Raw genomic sequence first — 23,945 nt, 5'->3', positions numbered from 1 at the left:
TCTTAAGGGAGATTGTACTTTACTTTGTATGTATTTGTTATCATTCCCAATGTGGATGCCCCTCACTGGTGTTAGTGGTGAGGATTGAGGCTCTTTGATTACTGGACCAGTGCACAGGCATCACACAAGGTACAGGACACATTGACTAGAATTGACTAGGAGGGGAGGATGCTGTCTGAGTGTGTTTTGCTACTCCTCAATAGAATGTCTCTAAGAACCTCTTGTTTTTTAGGGAAAGCACTGCAGTCATTCCAGGAAGCTCCTTTTGAGGTTCCCTGCATGGCAGTGGGGGTGACCACAATGGATGCCATCCACACATTAGGGATGGTTCTAGAGGTTTTTCTGAGAGGCCCTTTCAACACCCCTGAAGGGTTGCATGACTGTCTATCTCTGGAGTCAGTTGGGATTCACTTGGCTCTACACTCAAAAGCTTGGGAGACCATCACCTCAGATGCATGGGTGTTTAGAATAGTATCCAGAGGCTATACAGTACTGTTCTTCGATACTCTAAGTTTAAATCCTAAACATCTCCTAGATGTGCCACCCCATCAGAGAAAGGATGCAGCCTTTGAAATCCATAAGTAGTTAGTAAATCAAGTCATCCAAGAGATTCCACCAGACCAACATGAAACCAGGATCTATTCAGAATTATTTTTGGTTCCAAAGAAAATCGAGGACCTCATGCCAACCATTTCATCAAGCAGACCAAATTTCAGATGATCACAGTGCAGTCCATTCTACCTCTCTTGAAGAAGGATAACTCTATATGTGCTCCATCAAACTTAAGGATGCCTACCATCATATAAAGATTGCAAGGTGATCCAGATAGTTTCTATGCTTCTGGCTGGGACTCAATCATTATCAGTGCTGAGTGCAGTCCTTTGGTTTCATCACTGCCCCTGGATGTTCACCAAATGCATGGCAGTAGTGGCAGCCTGGCTCTGGTTGCATGGGTTTGAGGTCTTTCCTTACTTGGACAGTTGGCTTCTAATTGCCTCTTCAAGGGCATTGTTGATCAGAGCCAGGGACACCTTACTTCAGCTGTGCATCTTCTTGGGAATCACAGTCCACTACCAAAAGTCCAATTTTCTTCCTGTGTAGTTGATAGAGTTTATAGGTTGCTACTTGTACACAGTTTCTCAGATTGCAAGACTACCAGTCTCTAGAGTGTCAGCCCTGTAGGATCTTGCTCTCATGCCTAAAACCTCCAGCTCATCTTGTTCTCAGGCTCTTGAAACATATGTAGCTCTGTTAGAAATGCTACATCTAAAGAAATCCCAATCCCTCCGCACCACACACTCCAGAGACCTCAACCTCATTACCACAATCAACAGAATGTGCTAAATGGACAGGTTCATAACCCAGGGACTGCCCATGCTATGGAATAGACTTCCCATACATGTCAAACAGAGCACCTCACTGTCCGTTTTCAAGAGAAATCTTGATGAGTGGATGGGAAATAGAAAATTCACCCTGGGGATCACTCCAGTGGCGCTACTTGACAGAGGCACTGGGAACTAAGGTTGGGTGGCACGATGGCAGGGTATTCCTACGAGCTAGGATTGTAACGGGTCCAGGGCCATTAGCCTAGTACACACCTATGAACCTAGGCTCCCCTTGTGAGGTACTCTGTAAGGGTTCTGCAGTGGATGTCAGCAATGCAATAGTCTTGTCTGACGCACGGGATAGCTTTTCCAGCAGCATTGACAGAGATCTGTCAGAATCAGATCTGGTGGTGATTGAAGTCTGCCTTGGTGTCTGCTGTGAGACTGTTCTTTTCACCCTGTGGTTATGCTCGCCAAGGATGCCTCTCTTCTAGAGTGGTGGGAGTACATTTCGAAGGAGGACCATCCATGAGACTTGGTCCAGTACCAAGGTCAGTTTGCACATCAGTGTCTTGGAGATAAACATAGTCCTCCTTGCATTGCAGGGTTTTCAGAGCGTTCCCCTCAAGAGTGGGATATCATTTCAGACCAGCAACATGTCTGTGATATGGTACCTGAACAAACAGGGGGAGAACCCACTCATATCCTCTTTGTTGAGAGGCAATGAGAGTTTGGTAATGGGCAGTTTTGTCTCAGTGGTTTCTGGTTACAAAGCTCATGCCAGGGAGATACAGCATATCAGCAGAGAATATGAGCAGGAACATTCTCTTTCTGCACTAGTGGTCCCTGAATACAGGAGTTGCTGTTCAGATTTTTCAGCACTAAGGCATGCCATGTTGTGATCTATTCACATCCCCTTACAACACCAAATACAGCTGTTATGGTTTAGTCAGTCCTCGGGGACAGTCACCCAGATACCATCTTCTGTATGCTTGGCCCCAGATCTCCATTATGTCTATCCCCAACTCTGCTGATAATAAAATTCCTTCAGAAGGCAGCCTGTTACAGAACGACAGTAATCCTCTTTGCCCCCTTTTGGCCCTGTCAGGTGTAGTTTCCCCTTCCTTTGACTTCTTCTGAAGTACCATCCTTTGGTCTTGGATCCCATCCTGGATCTAATCTCTCACCTGCTGGGCCTGGTCCTGCCCATCCTTCAGTCTCTAAAGTTGACACATGATTTTTCAAAGTCCCTTGATGGACCAAAATCCCAAGCTTTCCAACAGAATGGTGCATATTTTGTCTTCTTTTCAGAAGCTGTCTACACATAAGGTGTATGCCAGTAAGTGGAAACGTTTTACTTATTGGGCTATCTCTAAGGGGTTGAATCTTCTTTGGCCCCCATAGAGGTTGTTTTTGACTTCCTGACAGATTTCTTTCACTCGGGCTCTAGTTATTCTACTATTAGGGTGCAATTGGCAGCCATTTCCAGTTTCCACATTGGTAAAGATAATGTGCCTTTATCAGCTCTCAAAATTTCCAAGGCTTTCTCATGGATACCTTTTTATTACATCTTCCAATCTGGAACCCTGTCCCTTCTTGGGATTGCCTTTCACATTCCAGGTGTTGGCTGCTCCTCCCTTTGAACCTTCTGCTATGATTGACTTCAATTTTTCTATCTTGGAAGACCCTATTTTTGGTGGTGTTCACATCCGCCTATTGGGTGTCAGAGTTGCAAGCCCTCTTGTCAGTACCGCCATACTTGGTTCTTCATAAAGACAGGATTTCCCTTCACATGAACCCCTCCTTTCTTCCTAAGGTGGCTACAAAGAATAATTTGAACCTCTCCATTCACTTACCTGTGTTTTCTAACAAGGGGGAATATTTGATGCAATGCCTTGATGTTCACATACAATGGAGGTTTTGTTTGGATATTTTTGAAAGTCTAAACAGTTGTTTGTTTCATAGGTTCATAGATTCATAGATTAGTACTAGGCTAAGTGCCCTTGCAAGCCATTTTAAGCCTAGCCAATTATCCCTTGGGAGAATCAAACCCTGCACCTTGTGTTTGTAAGGCAAACACCTTAACCATTAGGCCACCCGCCCAACCCCCTTTCATTTTTAAAAGCCCAGTTGGGCATGCCAGTGTCTACAGTTATTCTCCCAAATTGGCTCGCTGATTGTATTTCTTTTGGGTATACTTTGAAAGGAAAGAACTTGGAGGGTAATCCCAAAGGTCCTGCAAGAGCTATGGCTACTTCTACAGCATTTTTCTCCATAGCTGCATTGGATGCTATTTCTGCAGCTGCTGCCTGGGTGGGTGCTCACACCTTTGTGTTCCACTACAAACTGGATGTTCATTTGAGGTCCAGAGCATCCTTTGGTTCAACTGTATTGCATAATACCCTTCTGTGAGACCTCCGTAGGGTTTTACATGGTTGGGGAACTCTGTCCCACAGGTTGAATACAGACGGAAAAAACAACACTGGATACAAAAATGATGTATGTACAATAATGATAGATTCATGTTGTCTCTTTCCATCTGTTTCAACCATCCCTGCCTCCAATCACTGCCTTGTTGGAAAGCCTTTTGATTCTGGGATGACTGAGTCGGGGAGATTTTTCTTCTTCCCTTCTGTACAGGGTCCTTCATGTCATTTGCCCATAGAGTTTGAGCATTATCAATTTGGGGGTTTATGGGGCACACTACTGGATCCGAGGTAGTCCTGAGGAGTGAGGGATTATGGGTAGAAGAGGTGGCGCTCATTCGGCTAAAGTCTATAGAATATGTCTGGTCCCGAATCTGAGTCAGATCCAATAACCCACAGATTGAACTAGACGGAAAAAAAGAACCTGGATCTATTGTTATGGTAATTACTAACCTTTCTATTTTCATTTCTAGAGTTTATTAGAGTCTGAGTAAACACTTACCAAATGATAATATACACACACAAGCAGCCACTACAGTCCACAGCCACCTAATACAATTCGAGTATGGTTTCTTACTTTAAAGAATGTTACCATTACTCAGATATGCAGTTTGCACAAAAGCAAACAAAAACACATTTTGCCTTCTGTCTTAAATTGTACTATGACCACATAGCAGTTCTAGATGCCATGGAAAAGGAAGGGAAACTCTGTTTTCTTTTAATGCCAGTACATCGTCCAGTAATGCAGCCTTCCTAGGCACATGCTAGGAAAGGTGTGTGAATCAAATTTTTCATAAATGCAGAAAAGGAATGTGGATTCCACGCAGTGTTTCATCCCATGCATCATCTTTTAATACTGCCCTTTATGATTCCAAGTTAAGAAATGATCTGAAGTAGTTAACTTCATTTGATTATCAACCTGTGGTTCCCGGATCCGATACGGATCTCAGCTGGCTGCTTACCAAGCTATAGATCTGAGCTCCAAGCTCCTCCCCCTTACCCATACTGCACTGCAACCTCCTTCCAATCCTCAGATCTCGTTTGCTGTGGCTTCGCCAAGATGGGATTCTTGAGCTCCAGGCAGGTACAGCGGGTTTGTTAAACAAACTTTTGATCTGTGTCGTGTGTGTGTGTGTGTGTGTGTGTGTGTGTGTGTGTGTGTGTGTGTGTGTGTGTGTGTGTGTGTAATTAGTTAATCTTTTTTCCCTCTTTAACCTCGGGTTTTGCATACCAAAAAAAAAAAAAAAGTAGTAGAAAAGGAAAGTTTTATAACTTTTCACCCAGTGTAGGCCTCCCCTTTCCGCCCTTGGCATGTGTGTGAGTATGCTTGGCTAGTTAGCTTTGTTAGTATAGGTATGTCAGAGGCACAAAAAACAACATTCTCTAAGTGCACAGAGTGTGGCCATAAGCTGTCGCCGGCCGATGGTCACACTCTGTGCATGGTTTGTCTAGGGGTTCCACATCTCACCTCGGGCTGCAAGATATGTGCAGCATTCAACCCCCGGGTCCTGCGGGATTGCAGGACCAAGCTGATTTTAGCAAGTCTTTTGCCAGCGGAATCAGCCACGTCTTCTGCATTGTCTTCTTCAGCCACGGCTGTGGCTGTTCAGGCTTCCAGCCCTCCTCCCCTGTCCGGGACTCCCACTCCCACTTCCAAACAGGGTGAGAGAGAGGCCAGGAAGGAGAAAGACAAGAAGAGAGAGAGAGACGGAGAAAAGAAGAGATAGAGACAGGGAGAGGGGTCGCAAGAGACAAGTAGACTTGGATCTGTCGGCCACCCCACCCTGCTAAAGTGATGTCTACTCCAGAGAAAGTTGTTAAGCCATCTTCCCCTCAGCTCCGTTTTTCACTATTCTCCCCAGAGCTTCGAGGTCATCGGCCTGTGTCGGTGGCGTCCTGAAGAGCCACAAGGAGCCTTTCTAAAGCTGACATGGACTGGATGATGAGAAGGTTCCTGCAAAATCAATTGCAGATGGGAGTGTTGCTGCCCCCCCCCACCCCCACCAGCTGGAGCGGGGATTTCAACTCTGACATTTGCCCCGATAGCTCCTTCTCCAATCCACCCTCGGGTTTCAGAATCCATGGATCCAAGGAGCCCCGGAGGTTCCTCCAACCTCAACGCCGGCCATGCCCTCTAGTCTGTCGGATCCCCTGTCAGATCCGAGCTCTCAGAGCCAAGATCTGGGTGTCAGATCCAAAGTGATGAGTGTGTCGTCGGCCCTGTTGTGGTCGGGGCATACCATCCCTCTGGGTCCGACTGTTCCAACCTCAGCTCCGATCCCCTTGTTGGATCCGAGGGGCACGGCTACCCACCTCACTAGTTTCAGGGAAGCCAGCTCCCCTTCAGCCTTCGACGTTGTGGAGAGGGTACTCTCTGGAGGATCCCTCACTCTTTCCTCGGAGTCCGCCCCTGCTCCCTTGCAGCTGAGTTTGTCTTCCATCATCCAGTCCTCCCAGGGACATCCTGTGTCTGATACGCCCCAGATGGTTTTCTTTGAGGAATATGAGACTGTTTGTGAGCCCTCCCCGGAGAGACCCCCCCCCCCCGAGGAGGCTCCTTGCAAATGCCAGTGCAAGAGGAGGAACATGGACCCCCCAAATCCGTCATTAAGGATATTGACATGGAGAAAGGGGAAGGTTCCCCCAGATCGTCCCCCGAAGACGTCTCCTTCGGAGACATAATGGAAGTTCTTTGCCGGGGCGGGGCTGGCCCACCCAAAAGCCTTCCTCGGATTAATCGGTATTTCTGGAGGCATTCGACGCAGGCTCATCTATCTCTTGGGTGCCCCCCCCCCGGCTGACCCTCTGGTGGACCTCATTACCACCACAGCTTGGAAGGAACTGGACACTGTAGAGCCAATACCCAAATGGCCAGACAAAATATTGTGCCCTCCTGTTGACAAGCCCACTTGGTGTAAGGGTTCCCCAGTTGATGCCATTGAGGTGGCGGCGGCCACCAAAAAGGAACTGGTCCAGGAAAGTTCCTCAATCCATCCTCCGGACAAGGAGTCTAGGGCAATGGATCATTTTGGAAAGTGGATGTTTGCTTTGGCTACCTTTGCTATAAGGGCATTACATTACATGGCCCACATAATTAGACTTCAGTGCGACCTTGTGAAAGAGTACACGGAGTCTTCCCTGGAGTCCATTTCGGCTGAGGATAAATGGACATACTCAGCTCATATGGCCACTCTCAAATCGGTTTCAAATACGTCCATGCGTTTACTATCTCATGCCACCGATTGAGCTGCTAGGGCGGCCGGGTCTGGTATTGCCATAATGCGTCATGCCTGGCTCCGGCTTTGTGATTTTTTGGAACCTTTCAAGGCATCCTTCGCAAATGCCCCTTTTGACGGTTCGACCCTGTTCGGGAAGACCGTCCAAGATATGCTAGTGCAGACGGAGAAGGATGGGAAAATGCTGTCGGCCATCATGATCCGCTTCTCCAACCCTCAAAGGTTCTTCTCTAGGAACCAGCGAGGGCAGAAGAAGCTATGGTTCTGGAAGTCTCAGCAGTCCCGTAACACTCCAGACTTCTTCTCCCCTAGAGGCAGAGGGGGACCGAAGAACTTCGGGTCACGGGAACCTTTTTCCGACTGACCCACGCAGCAGCCCTGAGGTGTTGCCCGACTGCTCCTCTCTGGAGGCAGTCAGGGAGCATTTTTCGAGGCACCTAGCCCAGTGGGAGTCCATCACGTCAGATCGCTGGGTGCTTCAAATAATATCCAGAGGCTATTCTATTCCCTTCATAAACAGTCCCCTATCCACAAGGTGCCTCCCGGACATCCCACCTGCTCAAAGGGAGGCAGCAGCTTTGGAAATAAAAAAAAGCTGCTAGACAAAAAAGCAATCCAGCCAGTGCCCCCAGACCAGTCCGGATCAGGCATCTATTCCAGGTTCTTTTTGGTGCCAAAAAAGACAGAGGACTTAAGATCGATCCCCGACCAATCCATGATGAACCTGTCCGTTGCCAAGGAGAAGTTCTGGATGGTCACATTACAATCCATCCTACCGTTCTTGCAGGGGGAAGACTGGATGTGCTTGGTAGACCTCAAGGATGCGTACTACCATATTCTGATGTGCAGGTGATCCAGGAGGTTCCTCCGCTTTTGGCTGGGAGCCAGTCACTACCAGTTCAGGGTCCTACCCTTCGGTCTCACCACAGCCCCCAAGGTGTTTACCAAGGTCATGGCAGTTGTAGCGGCCCACCTGAGGCTTCAGGGCATTCAGGTCTTCCCGTACCTGGACTGGCTTCTCACTGCTCCCACCAAGCATCAACGTGTGCTAGCCAGAAATGTATTTCTTCAACCTGTTCAGATTTTAGACTTAGGGGCAAGAATAATATCTCTTCAGGGTAGGATATTTTTGATCCCAGACAGACTCGAAGCATGGCCCTTCATGTCTTGGCACTTCTTCAGATTCCTGCACCCCCAGCGGAGTTAGTCCTGAGAGCCCAAGGGTCCATGGCAGCAGCTATAAATCTGATTCCTTTTGCACGTCTGCATATGAGAGTGTTACAATGGATGTTACAAGTTCAGTGGTCCCTACTATATCAGTCTCTAGACCTTCCGATTCCTCTAAGCAAAGTGTGCAAAGCTTCTCTCATGTGGTGGCTTCAGTCCCAGGATCTGCGAGAAGGATGCCCCTTTGTTATGTCTCCGCCCCAAGCCATGGTGACCACGGACGCCTCCCGCTTAGGGTGAGGGGCGGCATTGCTCAGGCAGGACAGTCCAAGGCATGTGAACCCCAAGCAAGACCGTTCTGCATATCAGTGTTCTAGAGATGAGTGCAGTCATTTAGCATTGCAGGCCCTTCATACCTCTCTTCCTCTGGGAATTATTGTGATCCAGTCAGACAATATGTCAGCGGTCTGGTACATCAACAAACAGGGGGGAACCAGGTCCTATCCACTTTGTCGAGAGGCCATGAGAGTGTGGGAATGGGCGATCTCCACCAACTGTTTTCTGATAGCAATGCACATCCCAGGTCGGTCCAACATTTTGGCAGACAAATTGAGCAAGACTATCCTTTCACCTTACGAGTGGTCTCTGAACTCTTATGTAGCAGAACAGATCTTCCTCAAGTGTGGTCAGCCTTGCTGAGATTTCTTTGCATCGCCGTCCAACATGAAGTGCAGCGAGTTTTTCACTCTGATTCCCCCAATGAGGGAAGTCCCAGAGACGCTCTTGTCCATGCTTGGCCACCTGGTCTTCTTTATGTGTATCCCCAGCTTCCTCTCATGACAAAATTCTTACAGAAAGCTCTTCAGTTGGGGAGCAGGGTTATCCTCATAGCCCCATTCTGGCCTCGTCAAGTTTGGTTCCCTTGCCTACGGTCTCATCTTCTAGCTCCGCCCTGGATTTTGGATCCCATTCCAGATCTCATTCGTCATCCCTCGGGAATTCCTCCTCCGAATCTGGACAGCCTCAAGCTCACAGCTTGGTTGCTTCATTTTCATTCGTTGCCAGGACTCCCGGTATCTCTTCTCCAGTTAAATCCTTTCTGGTAGTGTCACACAAGTCCTCTAAAAGAAAAGTGTACAGTAGTAAATTGAAACGTTTTTCCATTTGGGCTTCTCAGAGAAATTTGGATCCTTTTACCACTCCAGTTCCAACGGTGTTAGACTTTGTCTCATATTTTCCAGCAGGGGGCCAGCTCTTCCACAGTGAAAGTCTCCACTTTGCATCAACGTGTGCTAGCCAAAAACTTGCACAAAGGAGGTAACTCCTATGAACTCTCTAATTATAGGCCCATAGCTCTCTTGTCCCCACTAGCAAAGATCATGGAAAAATGTGTTCATCATCAGTTAATGGACCACTTAATAAAGCACAACATTCTCAGTAACTGTCAACATGGATTTAGGCCCTCTCACAGCACAACTACCGCTCTCCTCACTTTTACAGACCATATTAATAAGAATCGCAATAACAGCATCCTGTCTTCAGCTCTCTTTATTGACCTGTCTAAGGCCTTTGATATGGTTAACCACTCCATTCTCTTGAAAATTCTTGAATCTCTCTCCTTAGAATCTAAGGCTGTCCACTGGTTTAATTCCTATCTTACAAACAGGAAACAAGCCGTTCTTTGGGATAACAAACTCTCATCCCTTCTCCCTATCTCACTTGGGGTCCCCCAAGGATCTATTCTTGGACCACTTTCTCTTTATAAATGACTTACAACACATTAATTTGCTCTGCTAAATCCATCTCGGAACTACAAATTAATACTCAAGCTGTTTTCTCAAAAGTTGAAACCTGGTTCTCAAAACGATGCCTACTTCTAAATGCTAAAAACTAAACTACCAGATCCCTACATTAGACTTTACTATCCTATCTAGCAATGGAACTACTATACCACCTGACCCTACAACCAAACTACTAGGTGTCACAATTGACAACAACCTCACCTTTGATTGTCATATCAATAATACCATTAAATCTGTAAACAGAAAACTCGGCTCTCTAGAATTAAAACTTTCTTAACCTCTTCAGCCAAAGCTACCCTTGCCCACTCTCATCTAATTTCTACTCTTCTATGCTTCACCTATTTATACTAACCTCAAGAAAAATATTCTCTAAACTATCTAGATTTGTTACTGGTAAACCACCACTGTCTGAATCTGCAGCAACTTAACTGGCTTGAACTATCTAACATGTTACTTCTTTCCAACTCACATTTGTTCATAGAGCATTTTACCAACCTCACACCTATACTCTCCAACCTCTTCATCCCTACTCTAATCTAAACTCCCTCCGTTCATCTAGCAAACTGCTAGTTACCTTAACGAAATCTAAAATCCTAGCAGGTGATTCCCTTATTTCAAATACCATTGGAAAACACTGGAATCAACTTCCTTCTGAACTTACTTCTATTGCTTCCACTGTTTTGTTTAAACTTAAAAGCCACTGGATGTGTCCCTGCTCTAATCCTGACTAAAATAACTTCCATCTATTAATCTCCCTACTCGTCTGTTCCTTCTGCTTCCTCCCTTACCTTTCTTTTTCTACCTTTACAGACTGCTCCTCGTCATCGTTCATCTTTATGGCCCTAAATCTCTCTGTCTATTTATATATATCTCTCTCTATTGTTGCTTCTCTTTCTTTAATCTTATACTTCCTCCTTGGTATTAAAACATGTTAGAATGTTCAACATTGTGTTACTTAGATTTTTCCATATTCTTTCACGTGTTTTTTTCCTGTTTTCAGATATAGGTAATAATGTGTATTACGTCATTTGTCCTCATGATGTATCTCCTTTTGTCTATATGTGGAGCCAGTTGGACTAGCGCGGTCAACAAATGTAAAATAAAAAATAAATAAATAAGTCCATCTGGCGGCTATATCCCATTTTCATGTAGGAGAAAGTTCAGGATCTGAAGTAGGTACTTCATTTGTCAGCAACCTTTGGGTATCGGATCCGATCTCGGATCCGAGCCGGCAGTTTGTTTCACAGCTATCAGATCCGAGCTCCTAGCTCCTCCCCTTACCCATAATCCCCTGCCAACCCTGACTGACCTCAGATCTAGTTTGCCAAGCTTAGTGAAAGCAGCTAGATTCAGAGCTCCTAGTCTATGCAGATAAGTTTTCAACTTATTTTACTTATTGTTGTAAATTTTTTATTAAAAGGTTGAGTGTGTTAGGTTCCCTTTTATTTTAGTCTTAGACTCTTGTATTTTTTAGTGTAAATTCCTCCCCTCCCCTCGCTGGTGCGTAGTGTTTGTGTGGGTCGGTGTGTGTTTGGGGCCTTGTGTGAGTGAGTTTGCTTTTTTTGTAGTATAATGTCAGAAGCCCCAAAACCAATCTTCTCTAAATGCACCGAGTGTGGCCATAAGCTTTCACCGGCGGATGGCCACATTCGGTGTGTTCGGTGCCTTGGGGTTGAACACCTCTCCTCAGGGTGCGCTATCTGCGCAGCATTCAACCCCAGGGCACTGAAAGAGCGGAGGTCGAAGCTGATCCTGGCAGGACTTTTGCCCCCAGATTTGGCTTTGGCCTCTGGTGCTCTTGTGGCCACAACCCAGTCCTCGGTGGCGGCCACTCCTGCCTCTCTCCCCCCGGTCGGGACTCAAACTCCTGCTTCGGCGCCGGAGGAGAGGGAGGCCAGGAGGGAGAAAAAGAGGGAGAAGCACCACAAGCTGCGGGCCGAGGCCTCCACTTCGGGCCCCCCCAGCTAAGCGGGCTTCTCCCTCCATGGCTTCCAAGTCTCCTCCTCCTCAGCTCCGGTCCCCATGCTTGTCACCGGGACCCGAGGAGGAGGAGACCCAATCTCCGTCGAGGTCATCGAGGCGGCACTCCCGGCCTGCCTCGGTGGCCTTCGTCGAGATTCACTTATAGCCTGTCAGATGCAGACTTGGACCGGATGATGCGAAGGTTCATCCAGGCCCAGCTGCAGATGGGAGTGCTCCTACCCCCCCCCCTTCAGGGAGGAGCTCAACGCCTTTTTTTGCCCCGATAGCTCCTTCTCCGACCCGCTTCCCGGGTTCGGAGCGCCTGGAGCAGGGCAGCGTTGGAGCTGGGTGTGGGTCCGAGGGATTCACTGTGCCTTCGGCTCCGTCCGGGTCAGAGCACACGGGTCCTTCGGATCTGATGGTCTCGGCTCTGGTTCCAATCCCCCCATCGGATCCGAGTGGGAGTCGGCTCTCGGATCCGAGAGAGAGCAACTCTCCCTCGGCCTTGGATGCGGTGGAGGGCTCTGTTGAGTGCATCCGGACCCCCGGCCGTTGCCTCGGCCCCATCCTGCACTCCCTCTCAGCTGGGTCTGGCTTCCATTGCCCGGCCACAGGGACAGCCTGCTTCGATGTCTCAGGTCGTTCCTTTGGAACAAGATGTTGCTGGTGAGACTTCCTCGGACAGCCCCCCAGAGGATGTTCCTCATAAGCGGAAGTGTAAGAGGAGGCACGTGGACTCCCCTGAGTCCTTAACAGAAGACACGGACTTGGATGAAGGGGAAGGCTCCCCAAGGTCACCCCCCGAGGATGTCTCCTTCGGAGACATCATGGAAGTGCTCAGGATTAGGGGGGGTGGTCTGCCCCCAAGGCTTCCTTCGACGGGTCCGTGTTCCTGGAAGCGTTCGAAGCAGGCCCTTCTACCTCTTGGGTGTCCGCTCCACCCAACCCCCTGGTGGACCTTATTACCACCAGGGCGTGGAGGGAGCCGGACACTGTGGAGCCAGTTCCCAAATGCCCCAATAGGATTCTGAGCCCCCCTTCAGAGAGGTCCCACTGGAGCAAGGGTCCCCCCGTAGATGCCATGTTGGTGGCGGCAGCCACTAAGATGGAGTTAGCTCAGGAGAGCCCCTCGGTCCATCCACCGAGCAAAGAGTCCCGCTCGATGGATCGCCTAGGGAAGCGGGTCTTTAGTTCAGCGACCTTCTCAGTAAGGTCCCTGAACTACATGGCACACATTATTAGGATGCAGCGAGACCTTATCAAAGAGTACGCTGCTTCCCCCCCGGAGTCCATGTCAGCGGAGGACAAACAATTGTATTCCACTCACATGGCCGCTCTAAGATCTATATCGAATACCTCTATGCGGCTTTTGTCCCATGCCACAGAGGGAGCCGCTAGAGCCAGCGGAGCAGGCCTAGTCATGAGACGCCAGGCCTGGCTCCGACATTGTGACTTCGCGGAACCCTTCAAGGCGTCATTTGCGAATGCCCCTTTTGATGGTTCTGCCTTATTTGGCAAGACAGTTCGCGAGACTTTAGTCCAGAGCGAAAAGGACGGGAAGACGTTGTCTGCCGTCGGAGTCCGCTGCTCTGCTCCCCAGAGGTCCTTTTCCAAGAACCAAAAGGGACAGAAGAAGATGTGGTTCCGGAAATCGCAACATTACCAGCCTGCTCCGGACAACCAGTCCTTCCGTGGCAGAGGAGGACAGGGAGGACGCCACCCTAGAGACAGAGGGGGCCCGAAGAATTGTGGGTCCAGAGAAACCTTCTCTGATCGGCCCATGCAGCAACCCTGAGGGGTTGCCAAACTGCTCCACTCTGGAGGCCATCGGGGGGGCGTTTCTCGAGGCACCTGGCAGCTTGGGAGTCCATCACATCAGACCGCTGGGTGCTTCGTGTCATATCCAGGGGATACCAAATTCCCCTGTATCATGTCTCCAAACTCAGAAACCTCCCCGATGTACCACCCGATCAGAGGGAGGTAGCAGCTGCAGAGATTCAGCAGCTCCTAGAAAAAAGAGCCATCCAACTCGTCCCCCCAGACCAGCGCGGATTAGGTTTTTACTCCAAGTTTTTTCTGGTGCCAAAAAAGACGGGGGACTTGAGGCCAATTCTCAACCTCTCCCTTTTGAACCTGTCAGTAACCAAACAAAAATTCCGGATGGTTACTCTTCAATCCATCCTCCCCCTATTGCGGGAGAATGACTGGATGTGCTCAATAGACCTCAAGGATGCGTACTACCACATTCAGATGGACAGACGATCCAGGAGGCTCCTCCGCTTCCGGCTGGGAGCCAGTCACTACCAGTTCAGGGTCCTTCCCTTTGGCCTTACCACAGCCCCCAGGGGGTTTACCAAAGTATTAGCAGTGATAGTGGCCCACCTGAGACTCCAGGGAATGCAGGTTTTTCCATACCTGGACGACTGGCTCCTGACCGCCCCGACAAGGCATCTACTTTGCTCAGCCAGGGACTACTTCCTCCGGCTTGCTCCCCAGCTGGACATCACCATCAACAGGGACAAATCTTCTCTTGCTCTGACTCAGGTGATAGAGTTTATAGGGGCCAAGTTGGATACAAGAAACCTTCTAGCATTCTTGACTGCAGAACGACTACAAAACCTAAGGCTTCATGTGCAGGCCATCCTCCAATTAGAAGCCCCATCGGCGGAGTTGGTCCTGAGGGCTCTAGGCTCCATGGCGGCGGCAATCACTCTTTTGCCATTGGCTCGTCTAAATATGAGGGTCCTGTAATGGACCCTTCAAGTACAGTGGTCCTTTCTACATTATCCCCTAAACCATCCTATTCCCCTCAGCAGGGCTTGCAGGAGGGCTCTCTTATGGTGGCTCCAATCTCCGGACCTCCATATGGGACGTCCCTTCTCCACGCCTCCTCCCCTCGCCACGGTGACCACAGACGCCTCTCGCCTCGGGTGGGGGGGGCATTGCCAAAGCAGGACGGTCCAAGGCACGTGGAATGACACAGAGATCTCTTTGCATATCAATATCCTGGAGATGAGGGCGGTGCTATTAGCGTTGCAAGCACTTCAGAACCTTCTTCCTGTAGGAACTATTGCGATCTAGACAGACAACGTCAGTTGTCTGGTACATCAACAAACAGGGGGGAACCAGGTCCTATCCTCTCTGTCGAGAGGCCATGAGAGTGTGGGAATGGGCGACCTCCACCAACCGCTTTCTTATTGCAATGCACATTCCGGGACGGACCAACATTCTGGCGGACAGGCTCAGCCGCACCATCCTTCCCCCTTACAAGTGGTCTCTCAATCCCCAGGTAGCGAAGCGGATTTTTGCCGAATGGGGGCATCCCTGTTGCGATCTCTTTGCTTCTCCCTCAAATACAAAATGCAACAGTTACTTCGCCCTAATTCCCCCCTTCGGGGAATCCCCGAGAGATGCACTGGTGCATGCTTGGCCTCCCGGTCTACTTTATGCTTACCCACCTCTACCTCTGATGCTGAAACTCATACAGAAAGCCAGTCAGTTGGGGAGCAGAATGATCCTCATTGCCCCATTCTGGCCTAGTCAAGCGTGGTTCCCTTACCTGTGGTCTCACCTGGTAAATCCTCCTTGGATTCTGGATCCCCTACCGGATCTAATATCTCATCCCCTAAATCTCCTGATCCCAAATCTGGACAACCTCAAGCTGACAGCTTGGCTGCTCCAGTTCCACTCCTAGTCAGGACTCCCGGAATCTCTTCCCCAGTTAAAGCCATCCTAGGAGCAGCACACAAACCTTCCACTAGGAAGGTCTATCGCAGTAAGTGGAAGCGTTTCTCCATCTGGGCGAAGAATCATAACTTAGATCCCTTCACAGCGCCGTTACCGACTGTGTTGGATTTCCTTACAGGTCTGTTTCATCAGGGGGCTAGCTGCTCTACGGTCAAGGTTCAACTGGCAGCTATCTCTCATTACCATGTGGGACATGAGTCAGGTCCCTTGATTATGGCTAAATTGTGTAAAACCTTTCTAAAGGGTACCTTCCTGCTCAGACCTCCTGTCAAGGAAGTTATACCCCCTTGGGATTTATCACTAGTCCTACAGGCATTAACAGCTCCCCCTTTTGAACCTGCTGCTTCGGTTGATCTTAAGTACCTATCTTGGAAAACGGCATTCCTTGTCACTATTACTTCAGCGAAACAAGTTTCTGAGCTTCAGGCCCTTTGTGTAAAACCCCCGTACTTGGCCTTTCACCAGGATAGAGTGTACCTCAGGACCAACCCCTCGTTTCTTCCCAAGGTGGCTTCAAAGGCCAATATCAACCAATCCATTAACCTGCCAGTCTTCTTTCCTAAGTATCAGAACAAAGGAGAATACAAACTGCATTCATTAGATGTGCATAGGCAACTGCGCATTTACATTCACAGGACTGCTGGTCATAGACAATCCGACCAGTTGTTCATCTCCTTTGCCAAATTTAACTTAGGCAAACCTGTCTCTAAGGTCACTTTATCACGATGGATCTCACAGTGTATTCTATCGGCCTATGAAAGTTCTGGGAGGCCCGCACCTCAGGGAATTCGTGCACACTCTACTCGCTCTATATCTACCTCCGCTGCCTTTAGGTCTAGAGTGTCTTTAGATGATATTTGCTCCGCAGCCACTTGGGCCTCATCTCATACCTTTATCAACCATTATAAGCTGGACGTTATCTCCAGAGGGAGAGCATCTTTTGGCTCCACAGTGCTCCGGAATATCCTTCCATGATGGCCGCCCAAGATCCAGGTAGCTGGGGAGTCTGTCCCAAAGGTTGCAGACAAATGAAGTGCCTACTTCAGATTAAGAAGTTATGTACTCACCATAACGTTCCATCTGAGTAGGAAACTTCATTTGTCTGCAACCATCCCCCCTCCTTCCCCCTGACATTCAGAAGTTTTAGTCCCTGGATGTCCTTCTTCTAGTCCCCTTCAGGACGTATTTAACCTTTTTAGCTGCTTGTGTAGGGGCAAACTTGATCTGAGGTCAGTCAGGGTTGGCAGGGGATTATGGGTAAGGGGAGGAGCTAGGAGCTCGGATCTGATAGCTGTGAAACAAATTGCCAGCTCAGATCCGAGATCGGATCCGATACCCAAAGGTTGCAGACAGATGAAGTTTCCTACTCAGATGGAACGTTATGGTGAGTACATAACTTCTTATTCTCTAGCTGCTGCCAGAATTTGCAAGACCTTTATCAAAGATACTTTTCTACTGAGACCTCCTATCAAACACCCTTCCCCTCCTTGGGATTTGACCTTGGTTCTTCAGGCCTTAGTTGCGCCTCCGTTCGAGCCCTCAGCATCAAGTGACTTGAAATTCTTGTCATGGAAAACAGCCTTTCTAGTAGCTATCACTTCAGCCAGGAGAGTGTCGGACCTTCAAGCTCTATGTATGAAACCCCCATACCTAGTTTTTCATAAGGATAGGGTGTCTCTCAGGACTAACACATCTTTTCTTCCTAAAGTTGCTTCAGAGTCAAACATTAATCAGTCTATTAATCTGCCTGTATTTTTCCCTAATTTTCAAAATAAAGGGGAATACAAACTTCATTTGCTGGATGTTCACAGGCAGTTACATTTTTACTTACATAGGTCCAAACCTTTCCTTAAATCTGATCAGCTTTTTGTTTCCTTTGCTAAACCCTTTTTAGGTAAACCGGTTTCGAAGGTGACCCTCGCTAAATGGATTTCTCTTTGTATTTTACAAGCATATGAAGAACTTGGATTACCAGAACCAGAAGGGGTTCATGCTCATTCTACCCATTCTATGGCTACTTCTGCTGCATTCTGGTCTAGAGTTTCCCTGGATGACATTTGTTCAGCAGCTACTTGGTCTTCCTCTCACACTTTTATTACTCATTATAAGCTGGATATGGTGTCTAGAGGAAGGGCTTCTTTTGGCTCTGCAGTGCTTCGGAATATCCTTCCTTAAGGGCCTCCCATGATTACGGGTAGCTAGGGACTCTGTCCCACAGGTTGTTGATCAAATGAAGTTAACTACTTCAGATAAAGAAGTTATGTACTCACCATAACGTTCCATCTGAGTAGTTAGACTTCATTTGTCAGCAACCTTCCCTCCCTCCTTCCCACTGACCTTGGTGGTTTATTTCTGCTAGCATCATGGTCTGGGTTCTCAGCTATTTGTTGGTTGTTGTAAGTGACTTTTTTTGGGTTTTTTCGCTCTGTCTTTCTTCTAATTCTCCTTCTTAGCACTGAATTACATGGCATATGTGATTCGGCTGCACCAAGACTTGGTCAAGGAGATCACTGAGTCAACCCCTGAGTCCATGTATGTGGCGGACAAGAAGACGTTATCCGCTCGGATGGCCACACTCAAGGCAGTAGTAAATACGATCATGCGCCTCCTTTCCCATGTTACAGAAGGAGCCATTAGGACAGCTGGTTCAGGCGTTGCCATCAGGCGCCATGCCTGGCTCTGGCTTTGTCAGTTCTCGGAACCCTTCAAGGCATCATTCACAAATGCCCCATATGACGGTTCTTCCCTTTTTGGGAAGTCAGTTCGAGAGACCTTGGTCCAGAGTGAGAAGGATGGGAAGGCACTGTCTGCCGTCGGTATCCGCTTCTCCTCCCCGCAAAGATTCTTTTCCAGGAATTAGCGAGGGACAAAGAAGATGTGGGTCCGGAAGTCTCGGGTGTTTTCCCGGGACACTCAGGACTCACCTTCCTTCAGAGGCAGAGGGGTTTATGGCAGATGCCGCCCTAGAGGCAGAGGGGTCCAAGGAACTTCAGTTCCTGAGACCCGTTCTCGGACCGACTTGCGCAGCAGCCCTGAAAGGCTGTCCAGCTGCTCATCTCTGGAGGCCATCAGGGGGGCACCTATCAGTAAACTCAGCAGTATGGGAGTCTGTAACAACAGACCAATGGGTGTGGCAAATCATATACTGAGGTTATTCCATTCCATTCACTGAAACACCATTTCCACCGAAGCACCTACCAGGCATCTCACCCGTGCAAAGGGAGGAAGCAGCTCTAGAGATAGAAAAGCTGCTAAGAAAACGAGTCATCCAGCCTGTCCCTCTAGCCCAATCCAGATCAGTCATTTATTCCAGGTTTTTTTTAGTGCCAAAGAAAACGGGGGACCTAAGACCCATTCTGGATCTATCCACCTTGAACTTGTCAGTAGCCAAGGCAAAATTCCGGATGGTCACTCTTCAATCCATCCTTACCTACCTGCAGGCAAACGACTGGATGTGCTTGATAGACCTTCAGGCACATACTAACATATCAAAATGGGCAGACGCTCCCAGAGGTTCCTCCGCTTCCAGCTAGGAGCCAATCATTATCAGTTCAGAGCCCTTCCCTTTGGTCTCAACCACAGCCCCCAGGGTGTTCACCAAGGTGATGGCAGTAGTAGCAGCTCACCTGAGGCTTCAGGGCATTCAGGTCTTTCTTTACCTGGACGATTGGCTCCTTGCTGCCCCCTGCAAGCATCAGCTTTGCCAGGCCAGAGATTATTTCTTAGCTTAGGCTTGGAGACTGGGCATCAGCATCACTCTCAACAAATCATCACTGATCCCACTTCATATCTTAGGTTTCACTGGGGCTCGGTTGGACACTATCCAGATGAAAGTGTTCCTTACTCCAGACAGGATACACAGCCTGAAGCTACACATGCTGTACATTTTGCAAGTCCAATTTCAACAGCAGAAACAGTTCTGAGGGCACTAGGGTCAATGGCAGCCACGATCAATCTTCTACCCTTAGCGTGCCTTCATATGCAGATTCTTTAGTGGACTCTTGCTTTTCAATGGTCTCTTTTAGGTCTACCTTTGTCTCAACTGCTACAAATCTCTCGAGTTTGCAAAGACTCTCTTCGGTGGTGGATTCTTTCCCCAGATTTAATCAGGGGACGTCCCTTTCTTTCACCCTTTCCCAAGGCCACGGTGACCACGGACACCTCCCAGCTAGGTTGGGGGAGGCATTGTTTGGGCAGGATTGTCCAAGGCACGTGGTCCCCATCCAAGACCAATTTACATATCAATGTCCTGGAGATGAGAGCAGTGCTTTTGGCGTTGCAGGCACTTCATGCCCATCTTCCTCTAGGGGTGATTGCTATTCAGACAGACAATATGTCGGGGTCTGGTATGTCAACAAACAGGGGGGAACCAGATCTTACCCACTTTGTCGTGAAGCTACGAGAGTGTGGGAATAGGCGATTTCCACCAGCCATTTTCTGGTGGCAACGCACCTTCCGAGACAGTCCAACATTTATGCGGACAAGCTCAGTAGGTCTGTCCTGATGCCTTACGAATGGTGTCTGAATCCTTCAGTGGTCAGAGCAGATCATTCTAAAGTGGGGTCGGCCTTGCTGCGATCACTTCGCATCTCCTTCCAATGCGAAATGCAATGAGTTCTTAGCTCTGAGCCCCACTCAGTGAGAGGTCCCCAGAGATGCTGTGGTTCATGCTTGGCTTCCCGGTCTACTTTATGCTTATCTACCTCTGCTGTTTATTTCAAAGTTTCCTCAGAAAACACGCAGGCTGGGGAGCTTGGTGATCCTCATTGCCCCATTCTGGCCTCGCCAGGTCTGTTTCCCATCGTTTTGGTCTCACCTAGTAGTTCCATCTTGGACTGTAGATCTGGATCTTATTTCCCATCCCTCAAGGATCCCTCATACAGACCTGGTCAGTCTGAAGCTTACAACTTGGCTGCTCCAGTTCCCATGATTATTAGGACACCCAGTTTATCTTCCCCGGTTAAAAATATTCTGGTGGCGGCTCACAAGTCTTCAATCGGAAGAGTATAGCATATTAAATGAAAATGTTTTCCAATACGGGCTTTGCAGCAAGCATTGGATCACTTTACTGGTCCAGTATCTGCGGTATTGGAGTTTTTGGTGAGTATTTTTCAGCAGGGTGCCAGTTCTTCCACTGTCAAAGTCCAACTGGCCGCTATCTCGAATTTTCATGTGGGGGAAAACTTGAATTCCTTGGCCTTATCTAAACTTTGCAAGACCATCCTTAAAGGTACCTTTCTGCTGTGACCCCCGGTGAAGGATCCTACACCACCATGGGACCTTACTTTAGTGCTTCAGGCTTTAATCTTGCCCCCTTTCGAACCTACAGCTTCAGTGGATTTGCAGTATCTATCTTGGAAGACGGCTTTCTTAGTTGTCATTACCTCTGCCAGGAGAGTGACGGAACTCTAGGCTCTGTCTGTCAAAGTTCCTTACTTGGTCTTTCACAAGGATAGAGTATCTTTGCATACCAACCCCTCCTTTCTTCTGAAGGTGGCATCAGAAGTAAATATAAATCAGACAATCAATCTCCCAGTCTTCTTTCCAAGTTTCCAAAACAAAGGAGAATATAAGTTACACTTGCTAGATGTGCATAGACAATTATAGTTTTATTTGCACAGAACAAAAGCTTTTCGAAAATCTGACCAGCTGTTTGTTTCATACTCAAGACCCTTCCTAGGCAAACCAATATCTAAGGTTACAGTTGCGCGGTGGATCACACAATGCATTTTTTGGACATACTATGTTAGAGGACTTTCCCCGCCAGGTCAAGTAAAAGCACATTCTACCAGATCTATGGCTACTTCAGCGGCCTTCTGGTCTAGGGTATCATTGGATAATATTTGTTCAGCGGCTACATGATCCTCATCTCATACCTTAATTTCTCATTACAAATTGGACATAATTTCCAGAAACAGGGCATCTTTTGGCTCTGCTGTGCTCCAGAATATCCTTCCATGAGGGCCTCTCAGGTGCAAAGCAACTGAAGACTCTGTCCCACAGGTTGAAGACCAAATGAAGTAAACTACTTCAGATAAAGAAGTTATGTACTCACCATAACTTTCCATCTGAGTAGTTGCACTTCATTTGTCTTCAACCATCCTCCCTCCTTCCCCCTACCTTGTCACTGTGATACTGGCTATATAAGTGGAAGATGTTCTCATCAGGGATACCTTAGGCCATGCTTTGGCTCAGATTTGTGCAGTGCAAGTTGTGCTAAGGTCTCGTTGGGTCAGGTATATGCTAGGTATAGGGCAGCAAACTCGATCTGAAGGGAGGAAGGAGACAGGGGGCAGTATGGGTAAGGGGAGGAGCTGAGACGTCAGATCAGATGCTGGTGATGCAGCCATGTCGGATCCGGTACGGATCCGTAACTCACAGGTTGAAGACAAATGAAGTACAACTACTCAGATGGAACGTTATGGTAAGTACATAACTTCTTTTTAGTGTGAGATAGTAGTATAAAGCATTCTTTATGAGAACCAGTGATGTAATAGTAAAGTAAATCGAATGAGAAGGAATTAAAGAAATAATTTGTTATGGACAAAGTAATTGAGAATGACTGAATGAATAGGCATTGAAAAGAGTGATCTCAGCTTCTCAGACGCTGTATTAGAAAATGTTAAGAAGCAAGACTAAAGGACTAATAATACAAGACTAGGACTAATGTAGAAGGTGTAATGATTGGTGTATATCTAATACTGAGCCGCTTTTCACAGATATACTAGTCCCCTACTTCATATAGCTGTCTCAGCACCTCTTGAAGACAATTTTTTTTGCAAACCATCACTTCTGTTTATAGGATTTCAAAGCTGTAGGTCTTTATTTGTATGAAACCTTGTTTTGGTCTTACACAAGAATTGGCTGTCCTTTAGGGCTGATCCTTAACTCCTCCTAAAAGTGGTGTCAGAACTTTTACTGAAAAGTCCATCCGTGTGTGTGTGTGTGTGTGTGTGTGTGTGTGTGTGTGTGTGTGTGTGCGTGTGAGAAAGTGAGTGAGATCGACCAATGGCAACAGTATAGTGGTTTGCATATCTCTGGACCTTTCAGCTGAAGAAATCTGGATAAAGCCTAAGGTAAAGGGGAACAAAGGCTCAAAAATAGGAACAAGTTTTAGTCATTCCTCTTATAAAATTACAGACATGCTTACATAAAAGGATTTGTGTCAATGTGTATTTTCTGAAGGAAATAAAAGTTTGAAACTGAAATTACGTCATTATTTAGTAACTTCATTTTCCAGTGACAGGCTACAATGTTTTAGGAGTAAGTGACCAAAAAAAATAAAGTAAATACCTAGATATTTTAAAGTGTTATACTTTCAATCTAAAATGCTTCCTGCAGCACCATTAACATATGCTACAGCAAGTTTGAAACATTAGGCGGAGGTACTATTTTACATCAAAAATATGTAAAAAAAATAACAGTAATAAAAAAACAAAATTAAGTAAAACACAATTTTACAAAAAGCCCATTCTCTAAGCACAGTATTGCCCTCCAAGGTCTGTGTTATTGTGGAAATAAAGCCCTTCCAGGGGTGTAGAGGCCATCCGTCCGAGGCATTGGGCTGCAGAACACCCCTGGGTGGGTATTATTTCCACAATAACACACACCCTGTTGGGCATTATTGCTTGCATAGTAATACATCAGTAATGTCCTGGGGAATGGAGTTGGTATGCAAGATAAAACTGACCCCAAACATTACTGTTTGGATACTAGTTGATGAGGAAGGTGAAACCTTTGTATATTTTTTGAGATGAATCTTGTACAGATGTAGTTAGCAAATCAGTGGCTACACTGCTAGCTTGAAACGGAGTGATCCAGGTTCTGTGGCAAGTAGAATCCCCTCTCCCAAATGCATTTCATAAGTCAACAAATAAAGTATCTGATAATTTACTTTTGTTTGTGTTACAAAAAGATGAGTCCGTAATGCACAAGAGCAAAGCAATGAATGCTGCACTACTTCCTGAATCCATGTTTATTGCCACTACGATACTTTATCAGTTCTGAAGTTCCTGTCTGTTTATGCCACTTTTAAAATAAAACTGTTACACCCTTGAGCCTTCTGAATTCCACAGCAAGTGTTTTAGTGTAGCTATAGTAGACTCCATCTTATCTGGTCTCCCTTTAACCGGCCTCCTCTTTAACCGGCCATCAGATTTCTGCTGTAGCCCTAGCAAAAGACAACAGAGAAGAACAACATTTCCACCTCCTCTGGGCTAAATAATTACAGGCATTTGAGTTTTAGACTTCATATTCATTAGAAAAAGGCATACTAACACA

General features: G+C 47.4%; 1 protein-coding gene across 1 annotated transcript in view; it reads left to right on the top strand.

Moving 5' to 3' along the window:
- Positions 1-23,945, top strand: part of GGCT (gamma-glutamylcyclotransferase) — a 515,743-nt gene that overhangs the window by 307,675 nt on the left and 184,123 nt on the right. The window lies entirely within an intron of this gene.

This window comes from Protopterus annectens, chromosome 3.part0 (assembly GCF_019279795.1).
Source record: "Protopterus annectens isolate FY-2018-M chromosome 3.part0, PAN1.0, whole genome shotgun sequence".
Taxonomy (NCBI): Eukaryota; Metazoa; Chordata; order Ceratodontiformes; family Protopteridae; genus Protopterus; species Protopterus annectens.
This window is presented reverse-complemented; position numbering and strand designations above follow the sequence as displayed.